At 47.9% G+C, this 13,233-nt stretch overlaps 1 protein-coding gene and 1 pseudogene across 1 annotated transcript in view; one reads left to right on the forward strand and one right to left on the reverse strand.

Annotated features, from left to right (window-relative positions):
* RSPH14 (radial spoke head 14 homolog) overlaps positions 1-13,233 on the reverse strand; it is an 832,917-nt gene that overhangs the window by 680,443 nt on the left and 139,241 nt on the right. The window lies entirely within an intron of this gene.
* On the forward strand, positions 1,421-2,030 carry LOC138492579 (isopentenyl-diphosphate Delta-isomerase 1-like; annotated as a pseudogene).

Consider the following 13,233-nt stretch of genomic DNA (forward strand, 5'->3'; position numbering starts at 1 on the left):
ATTGATACAAGCAAACTGTACTTATGTTTTTAGGAGAGAACATAACATCAATGTTTAAGAATACAAAAAATCACCATTTGTGTAGATTTCAGTTTATTCTCACTCATCCTTTTTCATTACAAACCATTCATCCAAACATGTTTCATTCCACAACATTCATTCTAACACACTGAGTGTACTGGAAATTCTTCAAGGGGATACAATTCGGTAATTAACACAACACTTTAATATTCACTCTGGCAGGTCCTTGTCAGGGCAAGAGTCTAGCGTGGATATGGTCCTGGCTATTCTTAAATTTGTCATACAGTCACGGTGACTTCCAGATCATGTAATTCCATACTCCATAGAGTCATTCTGCAATCAGGTGAGTGGGGTTTGGGGTCTATCATTCAAGCTATTCCCATAGCATAGGTGTTTCAGTTCACACTTCATGCTCCGTTAGCGTATAAAGTGGGTTTTGGGCATGTTGCAGACGTCTTTTCTCGTCTTTAGTTTCCCTTTTGATTCCATCTCTACTTGGACCCCCTCTTTCACATGCGTGTCCTTCGTCAGACTGTGTTTAGGAACGGTCTGATTTTCTGCCTCCTTTGTTAATCCTTTTCATTCATCACATTCCGCCCCGCTGATTCAGCATGCGTCCATCTTGACATTTCTGAGCAGAGCCCCCACATTCGAAACCTTACACATATGGATTAGGCATGCAAGGACCCATCTTTTGGTACCAGTGGATTGTGCTTGTAAACTGGCAACTGCTCTGGTGCCATCCATTAGCTGGGGCATCGTAGAGGTAAGAGTGACGGGACTATGAACTGAGAATATCTAAGAGTCAACAATGCATTTAAGTGAATATTTGCACAGTAAACCTTTTGCGAAGATTAGTTTCCAAAGTAAGGTAAAGATTGTATAAAGATTCCAGAAGCCGGTCCTTCCACAGGGCCAGTTTATAGTGGGTGAATAAGTGAAGGCAAGTGCTTGTCTGATGCACTGATCCGCAGAGTGATGGCAGACACTGGAACCTGCCACGTGACTTCTTTGTGGCCCCAGTGAAGGGAAGTAACAGGCTATAACCCATCCTTGGGGATGGATTAAGGAACGGAAGGTAGGGGATCTTTCAGGCTCAACGATAGTCCAAAGGATTTTTCAAGTTCGTAACTTCAGATTAAACAATCCACCCTCAAATCATTTCATAGTGAAAGTAAATTACAAACCGCCTCCCCCAGCACACTAGACCCATCCTGGGTCTGCTGAATTCATAGCTGCCATGTTTCGGTGGTTCATCCCGACCGCACCAGCACTTCTAAGGCCTACGGGGCAACAATGTCACCCTTCAGTGCCACCGGGTTGCTCTGCTCTGTGAAGGCATCCAAGCAAAATGTCTCCCAATAAAAAGATGCCAGTGCAGCGCATGCTCAGGAGAGAACCTGCTGCATCGCAACCCAAACCAAGGGTGAAAAGGACTGCAGCCATGCCGGACATACACACCGATAACCTTGATGAGCAGCAGGTGCAGCTTCTGGCAGAAATGTGCATTCTTATTGATGCAGTTGAGAAGAAGATTGGTGCCGATACCAAGAAAAACTGTCACCTGAACGAAAACATTAACAACGGTTTATTGCACCGTGCATTCAGTGTTTTTCTGTTTAACTCAGAAAATAAACTATTGCTGCAACAGAGATCGAATGCCAAAATCACTTTTCCAGGTTGTTTTACAATACGTGTTGCAGTCACCCACTACACAATCCAGTGGAGCTAGAGGAACACACTGCCATAGGTGTCAGACGTGCAGCTCAGCGGCGACTGAAACCAAAATTGGGAATCCCTATGGAACAGGTGATGCCCGATGAGCTCCACTATCCTAACACGAATTCACTACAAGGCACAATCGGATGGAAACAGGGGAGAGCATGAAATCGATTATATCTTGTTCATTCAAAAAGATGCCATTCAGAAAGTTTGATTAGAGAATAGCAAACATACTTCATATCAGATTGAAAATGGCCAATAAGGCACCAAGAAGTTGAAGGAAAGAGTAAAAATGGATTGGAACGAATATCAAATACAAGGCACTGTGCAGGGAAAGTTACACCAATAAACACATGTATACATTAAATGTAAATGGAAGAAAGTTGATTTGCACAAATGATTTGCATTTTCCCCATTGCCTGGTGGAGGCGTACCAGATGCATTGTAGGTCGGTACAACAATAAAGAGCTAAGCGGGAGGATGGCGGAAACAGCAGTGACTGTAAGTTAAGATAATGGCGGGGGTTGGGTTAGGGTTGCTATAGGGGAAAGCCGCAGTATGAATAAAGGGTTGATCACGGTGATATACAGGGGGCTTCCCCTAGGTCTCGGATATATTTACTGAATGAATGGAAGGGGTGGGTTGGCATGGTATGGGCATTTGAGGAAGAGGGTGTAGATGTGAAGGCCAGAGAGGGTGAGGTGTGGAGGTGAAGGGCTTGAATCAGAGCGTTTTTAATATTTTTTTTTTAAAGAGAAAAAAAAGCAATCATTAAGAGCAAAGTAGAGCAGGTAGATATTTCTTCAATTTTAAATGGTCACATTATGGGGTGTCCACATTTAGGACATTATGACACATAACCTGATCATCTCCAAGTTTTACACCATGCCAGAAGTTCATGGACACGCCCAAATCGTTACTAGATCCAAGGACCTTTCCTTCACAAAAAAGGACATTCCCATCACAAAAGTTCACATTCCAAGATCAGGAGATTTCAGTGACAAAGGAGGACATTCCGGTGCCTTGATTTCCTCTTAGTGCTGAGAAGGTGAGAGTAGATGGAAACCTACCAGTCCACTAGTCGGATCACTAGACTCAGATATCCATTATAGGCTAGCAACCACCAATTAACTAACAACAGAATCCCCCTGAAAGGGCGTGCTCGAGGCTCGAGTTTGAACTTTTCAAAACAGTGGCAGCTGTTGATTTCTTTCAATTGGGGTGCGTCCATATGTCCCTGTAATGAGCATGAGCTTCATGTGGGACCACAAAACCAACAAGCAGTGGTCATGGGGTTCTCCCACACAAATGTGTTTCAAATAATAGGTTTAAATGGTGTATTTTCACTTTGTGAACAGTCAGTTAAAAGATACACAATTTGCAAACAACTCTTTAAAAAATACAATGGATGCCAAGTCACCAACAGTACACAGGAGTGTTTGGCAGAGTGTTTGGTCTGCCTGCTACCTTAAACCTGATATCCTGAGATGTGCTGCAAAACGTCAAGATATTTGCATGAAAGAAAGCGAGGAGTCTGCCTTTCACCACAAGGAGTCTGTCCTCGATTGCTACACTGACCAGAAGGAGGAGTCTGCTTCAAAAACACCTGCCACAGCGGAGCGTGGCAGAGTGTTCGGCGAGAGTGCTCCAAACGGTCCCTCAACTCGAACTGGGTCCTTGTTGGGAATCTCACCACTCATCAGGACCAACACAACAAGAACGGGTAAGACCAATAACTTCTAGCACCTCCCCTAGATACTAGAATTGAATCTCAAACAAACTATAATACTGCTAGTCGAATCGGAATATAAAGGTGAGCGACTATCAACTGAGATCGCACCTACTAACTGAATTTAATTTGAACCCAATAAAGACACAAGATCTCCATAAGTGCTTGCGATCATAATAAGTGACGGAGTGACTGCGGACTTCTTAACCTTTGAACTCGGACTCACCATAACTATAACTTTATCGACAAATATGGTGAGCCCAAACAGAACCCAGCACCACCCAGTAACCTGTGGCATTCTATAGGGCTCCATCCTGTACCTTGCCATCTTCTGCCTTTACATGGGAGCCCTGGGGGAACTCCAAACCATCACGGACATCAAGATACACGGACATCAATATTCAGAGGACACAGTTTTATCTAAAGATCACTTGTATCAACGACATCCATCGGCGGCTCAAGCGCTGTCTGTCCCTCATCCAAGCCTGAACGACATGCACGTAACAGAAGTTCAACCATCTAGAGAACAAATTCATTCTCCTAGGAAACCCCACCAAACCACCTAAAATCCAGAATTGGCAAACTGAAGTGAAGCTTGATGGATTCACGACTTAACTCTCACACAATGGTATATGATATGATAGGTTATTTATAACGTATTTAATACCCAGAGGTTTCTAAGCACGGACCCGGGGATCGAACCTGTGTTGCTCCGTGTGGCCTTGCTTCCAAGGCGAGCATGTTGCCCATGAGCTATCCTCCCGAGACTGTGCAAAATCTCTCTGGTTTACTATCAACTGTGGCTTTCCATTCAAAAAGCACATGGGCAGTTTGGCTCCTCTCAAAGTCCAGCCTTTCACCCCAGACCCAAGTTTCAAAACAGTTGTCCAAGCTCTGTCATCTCCCACCTGAACGGTGGCAACATCCTACTTACAGGAGTCCCAGCTGCCACTCTGGCCCCTCTTAAAGCCATTCAGCATGCCTCATCATAAGACTAAGCTTCCCTGGCTACCCCTTCAAGCAGGTTTCATGTTCAAGACTTCCTGCATCACCCACAACGAAGTCCTAACCAAAATCCCACTCTACGTGGCCGAGAAACTCAGCAACTCGGGAGGTCCGTGCACTACCAGAAGCCACATCACCATGCTGGAAACCAAGAACTACAAGAAGGAAAAAAGTAAACCGGCCTTCTCCTGCTATGTAACCTGTCTCTGGAACAGGTCATCAATGCAGATAAATCTGGCCCTCCATCCTGCACATGAAGGGCCTGAAGACCCTATTCTTCAAAGAGCACCTTGTCAATCACTGATCGCTCCTCTCAACCCTTCTTTCCCTCTAGACATCCTCCACCCGCGCACTCTCTATCTACCAGAGCTAGCGCTGCTACCTCTGTTCCCTACCTGTAACCAATGGGCACGTCCCCAATGGAAAGCTAGGTTTGCACTTTATCAATCAAATTTGGATTGTTAAAAAAGCCTTTACATGGATCGGTTCCTGTGCTCTGGAAGAATAGGATCAAGCAGTACGTACCTTCCAGGACTTAACAAAATCGATCCTGGTCCTGGATACTAGGGGTGGTGAGGCCTTTTCAACCCTAATTCCATCATTGAGGGACTCTGTATGGACTCCGATCACTTGCAGTTTTGCAAGAAACCATAAACAGGTCTCTTTCCTCTTGTCTATCTCCCTACCTGGATAGGCGAGTGCTGAAGTTTCTGCTACAGAGCTAATAAGCTACTGGTGAATTATAAATAATAATTAGATTGATAGATGTCACTGGGCAGCCCTCCATGGGTGCCGTCTGTTGATTCCAAAATCAGCTCTAGCCTCAAAACAAATAAATGTATACAGAATCTCAGATTCACGTACAAAAAGATCTCCCATTTGGAAGGCGACCCCCAAAACCTCACTTTTAATGACCCTGAAAAGAACCGGGGTGCTTGGTGGACTGCTGATGGCAGGTGTAAGTCCCTACAAAGCCCCCTGCTCTCTGCAGAGTGCTTAGGAGGCCATGCAACCAGCAACGCCAGTGAGAAATGCGATCCTCACTGTGACACATCGGAGGCACACACCACACCGTGGAGAAGAAGTGTGGAATGCTGTGCAAGGGAATACATGAACAGAAAGGGCCATATTGAGAAGGAGAAATGTGTGGGTACAGGCTGCCTGCGATCAGGGATTTTCATATCAGGCCTCCAGCGTGTGGTGTAGAGTATAGACAGTGTGTACAATATTAGCCTTCTCTCTCTCCATGTCCTTCCGAAAATCAAGGCTTTCTTCCTGCTACGGATTCCAGAACCATCAGCCAGGCACTGGTCCTATCCAAACAGAGTGCCAACCTCCTTCATGGCCCCACTGAGTGCAGTCCAGCACGCTGCAGGCTGTCTCATTACAGGACTGAAGAAATAGGACCACCTCACTCAAAGCCTTAAGGGGTATGACAAACAGTGTTCCATCCTACAAGGAAGACAAATTCACCATCTCTGGAGGCCCACACAGCACCAGACAGAATCTAAGCTATGCAAGAAGGGAAGAACCAGAACACGGGCCTTCTGCGATTCACCCAGACTCTGGAGTAACAGCATCGTAGATTTCATTGGCCCCCTCTCCCCTGCACTTCAGGAAGGAACTCGAGACTGCACTCTTCATGGAACACCTAGTTGCCCATTAGCCCCCAATAGCTCCTTTCCCTTTACGCTACTACTTTACGTTTGTGTTGTAAAAATCATATATATCATACCGATGTCTCAGATTTATGTGTCTTGTAAACTGTGGAGCTCATTCAGAGTGTGGCGTAAAATCCGTCAAAAGTCTGCGACATATTTTTCTGCCATCGTAGATCGATAGTACATCGCCGTATCATAACCTTTGCACTTGTCCGGTATCACGGTGTAAACAACAATGGCGGATCCATGTCCCAACAGCAGATACATCGACGGGAGCGACTTATCTCTGCCACCGCAGTCGGAATATGTGGCAGTCCAACCTCCGGAGGAAGTGGCGTCAAACCCTTTCTGTCGACAGTCCAACTCTTTCTGGCGTCAGTCAGACTACCGGCAGAAGTAACAATATCACAACCACTGCTACAGGCCTCCAGCAAAGTCCCTGCAGGAGAAGAAAAGAGGTTGACGTAGCCCAACCAGGAACATTCCCACACATCGGAAATGGCAGGTGCAAGGGCCCCATGGTTCACTAACACAGAATTGCAGGTGCTGGTGGACAACATGATGCCCCTAGAGGCATGACTCCTTGGTGAAGAGATACACATTTAAAGTGGCAGTGAGAAGAAGGACATGTGGATGGGACGGGCCAATGCAGTAAATGCTGTGTCGACTTTGCCACGGGAGGAAGAAGACCTACGTAACAGGTGGAATGGCCTCGGGTGTGCCATACGCAAAGGAATATCTAAGGCACAGGAAGCCTAAGACAGCACTGGTGAGGGGGACTAGAGAACCTTTTTCATGGACTGGCTTGGAGCAGAAAGAGCTTCCAATGATTGAAGTGGAAAGTGTGACAGGCTTAGAGGAGGGAAATGACAGAGGTGAGTGGAGACCAACACCTCCTGCTATAGAACCATGCACACACATACATGCGCAATCATACCTGGGCAACAGATACACATCTACCAGCATTACCCTCATGCTAAGTGCAAAACCACTCACCTGCCAGCACCCATTAGCCATGCATTTAAAACGCAACACACACAGAGATACAAGCATACTGACCACAAGTGGATGCAATTATTGTATGCTTTGCCCCATGCAGGCAATACATCACAGTAGTCCAGTAGCCATGAAGCTGCACATGCCAAACGGCAGAGAAGGAGTGGCAAGAAGCAGTATGCTGTACCATCAAGGCCCATGGCCAGCACCTCTAGAGACACCACACATGCAAGTGACAGCAGTGCAGAGCCAGTAGCCACAGTGAATCGTGTTAGCAGTACTGGTAACACCTGGGCAACCCCAGCAGACCCAACCCATATTGCAGTGCTCAGATGACCAGGCTGAAGATTGGCCAACACTCCACCTAAGACATCTACTGCACGGCACACACCCACTACACACGACGATGTGGAGATCCATGACCAGACAGCCCTGTTGGTTGGAGGTCAACGCGACCTAGTTGATGAGGCCAGACAGCAGTTTGATGCAGTCAAAAAACAGCTGCACATCCATGAGAGGATGCTACAACAACTGGAAAAGCACCGCCAACTCCTCACACGCCACAATGAGATTCAGTTATCACTCAAGTAATCTCTCGACATGCACACATCTGTCTACATAAAAAGACAAGAGTGGAGCAAGTGCAGTCCACAAAAAGCAGGAGGAGGCTGGAGCGAAGCAATGCTGGACTAGCAGCATCAAACAGGGGATTCACATGTGCAGTGTTGGCTGTTGGTATCCTGCAGCGTGTCATGCATCTTGAGATGGTTCTCTATATGGAGGCCACCAACAGGGTGCAGGAACATCTGAAAACTGTGCTTGACAGACAGGACTAATCACTCCAACAGGTCCTTTTACCGCCCACTCCAACAGGTCCTTTTACAGCTGCACCATGCACTGTCGACCACATCTCGTGTGTCGAGCATGACATCCAAGGAAACAAGCCCACCGCACATGCAGCCGCTCCACTCCCACGCCACTGTCAGAAGGTACTCCAGGTCACTGAATCAGTCATAAGAGTGCACTGCATGGTTCACAGTGACATTTGCATTGCAAACATATGTGAGGGAACACGTATGCTGCTTGGACCCATAGTCCCAGTTGGGCCTGACACAATGTGAATGTGGTGCAATTGACCTCGCTGTGCCATAAGCGGTGTACATATATGACACGCCTGGAGGGGAACATCCGAGTGCAAGAGGCACGTGCTGATACATTGTGCACATGTGGCAACCAATGTGCACATGAAATGGATTTCTGCACGCATCCCTACCTGCTGGGTGTGGGCCTTGGGATGGGACTGTTGAGGGGTGCACATGATCTCGGGTAGCAGCATGCGTGCGTGCGTGCTATGCCATACTGCCCCATGCTGTCATGGATTGATCTGGTCATTTGAGGGATGGAAATGTCCCAGGTGTGTGCTGCATTCTGTGCCACTATACACACCTCTAGAAGAAACCATGGGTCAGTGACGGTCACATGGCTGTGTAATCAGAGTGTGCTGGTGAAACCTCCTCTTCTGGGTCTTCCCTAGTGTCTGCTTCACTGCCAATGTCACTGTCTAAATCCTGCGACAATGGCACACCCCTACGCATTGCAATGTTGTGTAAGATACTGCACACCAGGATGATGCTGCACACCTGTCCAGGGGCATACATGAGCATGCCTCTGGTAATGTGCAGGCAGAACCATCAGTTCTTCAGCACTGCAAATTTACATTCTATGACACTGTGTCTTGGTGTGTGCTCGATTATAGCATTGGTCTGCTCCACTTTGTGGATTGTGCACAGGTGTCAGTAGCTATGGTCTGCATGCATAGGCAACATCAGCTGTGGGTTAATTGGGAGGCGCATGTGCATGGCTATGTTGGATTTGTGGCATGCTCATTGACAGTACAGTGGTTATGCCCTGCTTGTGTTTCAACACTTACCCATCAGCCATGTCCCCCTGTTGGTCATGCTATGTAACATTCGTGGCACACTACTATTCTGTATTGCCAGGGCATCATGTGTGGATCCGGGGAATTTTGCACATATGTGAGCAAATGTCATGTTTGCATCACACACAGCCTGGATGTTGATGCTATTGAAACATTTTCTCTTCCGATTAATGCGTTCATGTGCCCTGGGAGGTATGAGGGCAACATGCATCCAATCAATTACACCTACCATGTTGCGTGAGCCAGCCACACTGTAAAATGTGGCATTCATGTTGATGGTGGGGGCAACTGTTGGGAATTTGATGTGCTCCCCCGCACGTGCAATAATACTGTCCAGCACGTGAGTGAGGACACGACTGAATGCTGGCACTGTGATGCCAGCTACACGTCCCACAGAGGTCTGGAAAGATCCACTGGCACAGGAATGCAATACACCCATCACTTTCAGTATAGGAGGAATGGATGTGACCGTGTTGAGCCGGATCTTCTTAAGTTCCGGAAACTCCTCAAGACTTTCCTTTTCTCCTCTTCCTTCCCTTTCCCCCTCCTGTGCTAACTCTCCCGCTGCCACTGCAACTGGGGGCTGGTCCCTTCAGAGTCTTACAGGGGCCAGACCACCTCCTACTACCAGTCCCCCCCAGCATCCTTTGCCAGCACTTGCCCTCGGGCTCCCTTTCCCGGACTAGCCCAACTTGGTCCTCCCTTTCCCCCCTTTTCCCCTGGCACTGCCACCTTGGCACTTCCAGAACTTGTCCGCCCCCTTCCCTGGGGGCACCCCACTCCTGCACTTCTCCCTGGACCCCCTGCCCCTTGCACTTACTACCTTGTCAAGCACTTGCACAGTAGGATTTTCACAAGGCCAATATATCGGCTTGTTGTTGATCTACTTTTGTGATTCCCATGTCCCCCTTCCCCCCACCTTGTCCTGTGGCGCCTCGAAACACTTGTGTATAGGCGCCATCCAAGTGTCCAATAAATGAAATAAAGGTTGATCTGTGCCTCTAGGTCAGCAGCTATACTATCTGTCAGGTGCATAATGGTACCTTGGTCTAGTCTGTATATGCCGAGAATGTGCTCTGCTGACTTTGCCTGGAGACATGTCTCTGGAAGATGAATGCATGGGCCTAAGCACAGTCTGCAATATGCTCTGTAGGGTGGCAATTCCAATGTAGCAGTGTGCCTGTTCATGTGTATCACACGCCTTTCACGCACACCCGATTTCGGCCATTCCCCCGGGTTGAATGCAGCACTGGCCATGTAGTCCTTGGTGCGGCACATGGATGGTGCACTGTACTTTATATGTTCTACCTGCCCTTCTAACGGTGCATGCAGTGTGCCCGCTTGCATGTCCTTTCTAGCACATTGTCCACACATTTGATGCATTTCCCTTGCTGCAATCACTCTGCACGTTGTGCTGCGTTGTCCTCTGGTTCTGCTCTGTCCTGTGCTGCCCCTCCTGCTCTAGTTTTCTGTTGTCTCCGTTTCTGCAGGTGGATGGCTACTAAAGCTAGGGGTGCCCCTGCAATGGCAATCTTGCTCTGATGGATAGACAGGACTTGCTCCATGGCTTGTATGCCATTTCTGCTACATCCGATGTGGCGTACATTTCCGGTGTTATTTACGACGATTTTGTGTGGTAATTACTGATGCTTATTGGCGGATGCATGTACGCCCGGCGGAGTAACTTTCCGACGATGGACCGCTATTTTTCCATCGTCATTCTGGCAGCATGAAACACCTGTGTGTGAGCGCGATATAAATAAAATATCATATCATAGCAGCAATGCTGGATTGACGTTAGTTACATCAGCGTACATTATGCCAGTTTCACTGCACGTGTGCTTGGAGGAAATATGGCAATTTCGCTACCGCCACTATTCCCACAGTTGGTCGGCGGATGAGTGGCCGAAGTGCACTTTACGCCACGCTCTAAATGAGCTCCAGTATAAGAGTCCTGTCTGGGATGTATGCCGTATGTCAGGGTCTCGTGTGGGTTGTAAACAGTTTGCAAAGGTAGCGGGCGCCCCTCTCTCGAAAGAACAAGGCCTGATAACCTGTTCAGTGGTTATTAACCACTTGAGAGTTTGCAGCCACTGCTTTTACTCACTGTGCCTTTCACAGATGGGAAATATCCATTTGCATATCAGTCTTTGTCCTGCCCAGGGGCAGTCCAGCACCGAAATGCAATGGCAATTCCAACCTGAACGAGAGTACCACCAGCAACCCCATACACGTGTTTCACCCTTGTTGGGGATCATCAGTGAGGTGAAGCTGATGCCTCTCTAAGCACAGTGAGAGGGAGACCACGTCTGGTTGCCCCCAGGAGACCTAGGGTTACCAATCCCAGGTTCCTTGAAATGTACTCTTGTTCAGAGAGGAATTGCCATAGCATTTCGGTGCTGGACTGCCCTTGTGGGCGGGACAAAGACTGATATGCAAATAGATATTTCCCATCTGTGAAGGTACAGTGAGCAAAAAGCAATGGCTGCGAACTCTCAATGTGGTTAATAACCACTGAACAGGTTAGCATGCCTTGTTCTTTCGAGAGAGGGGCTCCTGCTACCTTTTTTGTATTTTTGAAAGGAACTTGAGGTTGGTCACCCTAGGTTACCTGGGGGCAACCAGACGTGGACTCCCTGCTCACTGTGCTTAGAGAGGCTCAGCTTCACCTCACTGATGATGCCCAACAAGGCTGAAACACGTGTATGGGGTTGCTGATGGTACTCTTGTTCAGAGAGGAATTGCCATAGCATTTTGGTGCTGGACTGCCCTTGTGGGCGGGACAAAGACTGATATGCAAATGGATATTTCCCATCTGTGAAGGTACAGTGAGCAAAAAGCAATGGCTGCGAACTCTCAATGTGGTTAATAACCACTGAACAGGTTAGCATGCCTTGTTCTTTCGAGAGAGGGGCACCTGCTACCTTTTTTGTATTTGTGGGTTGTAAACAGTGTGGCTCGGCTCTGAATGGGTTCTACATGGTATGTTAGGAGTTCTGCTTGGGCTGTGTGGAGTATGTCAGGCATTACTTTGTCAGGAGTCCTGATGGGGTTGTATATTCTATGTCAGAGTGCTGTGTGGGTTTCAATGTGTGTGAGAAGTCCTGTGTGGAGCATGTCTTAAATCATGTGTGGGTTTTCTGGAGATTGTCTTGAGGCCTGTGTGGATTGTACACTGTATTTCAGAGTGATGAGTGGGTGGCATGGTGTATGTTGCCGATCTGTGTGTCATGACTACAGTATGTCACAAGGCTTTAGGGTGTGTGTCAGGAATCCTGCATGGTATCTATGCCACGGTGCCCAGTAGGCTGCAGTGTGTGTCAGGAATCCTGCATGGTGTCTTTGCCACGGTGTCGGGTAGGCTTTAGGGAGTGTGTCAGGAATCCTGCATGGTGTCTATGCCACGGTGCTGAGAAGGCTGCAGGGAGTGCGTCAGGAATCCTGCATGGTGTCTATGCCACGGTGCTGAGTAGGCTGCAGGGACTGTGTCAGGAATCCTGCATGGCGTCTATGCCACGGTGCCGAGTAGGCTGCAGGGTGTGCGTCAGGAATCCTGCATGGTGTCTATGCCACGGTGCTGTGTGTCAGGTGTTCTGTGTGGGTTTCAGGTGCAATATTCTGGCCTTGCACAGCTTGTGTGGTGTAGATCAGTAGTCCAGAACGTGTGATATTGTGTATTTCTGGGGTTCCGCACATGATGTGCCCGTTTCCTGGTTAGCAAGGCTGTGCTCATCAAGTCCAGATTTTCCCTAAACCCCCAACGGATGACTTAACTTCCTAAAATATTTTTCTTAAATGATTTAGAGAGACGTAAATCACACATACACGCACAATACACCCCTTTGGTGAAAAGCACTCTAAAATGGTGAAGAAAACCACTCTTACTCATGAACACACAGAAAGAAACACATTTCAGGTAGGGATGTTGGGTTTGTAAAAGATCAGGGGCTACGCTAATGTCAGGTCTGTCGAGAACTGGGGCTAGCTAGCCTTTTGGCTGTAGTCCCTGAGCTTCTATCCAGGGCTGCCACCGAAAGACCCAGACTATAGCGGCCCCAGTATCCTTCTAGCGACACGTCTGCGGGTACCAGCTGGGCAGGTAACACTATTCCCCTGCTAATGCTCCCCAGACTGCATGCAAGTGTTCCCCCTTGGTTTCT

This window comes from Ambystoma mexicanum, chromosome 10 (assembly GCF_040938575.1).
Source record: "Ambystoma mexicanum isolate Mex_15411 chromosome 10, UKY_AmexF1_1, whole genome shotgun sequence".
Lineage (NCBI taxonomy): Eukaryota > Metazoa > Chordata > Amphibia > Caudata > Ambystomatidae > Ambystoma > Ambystoma mexicanum.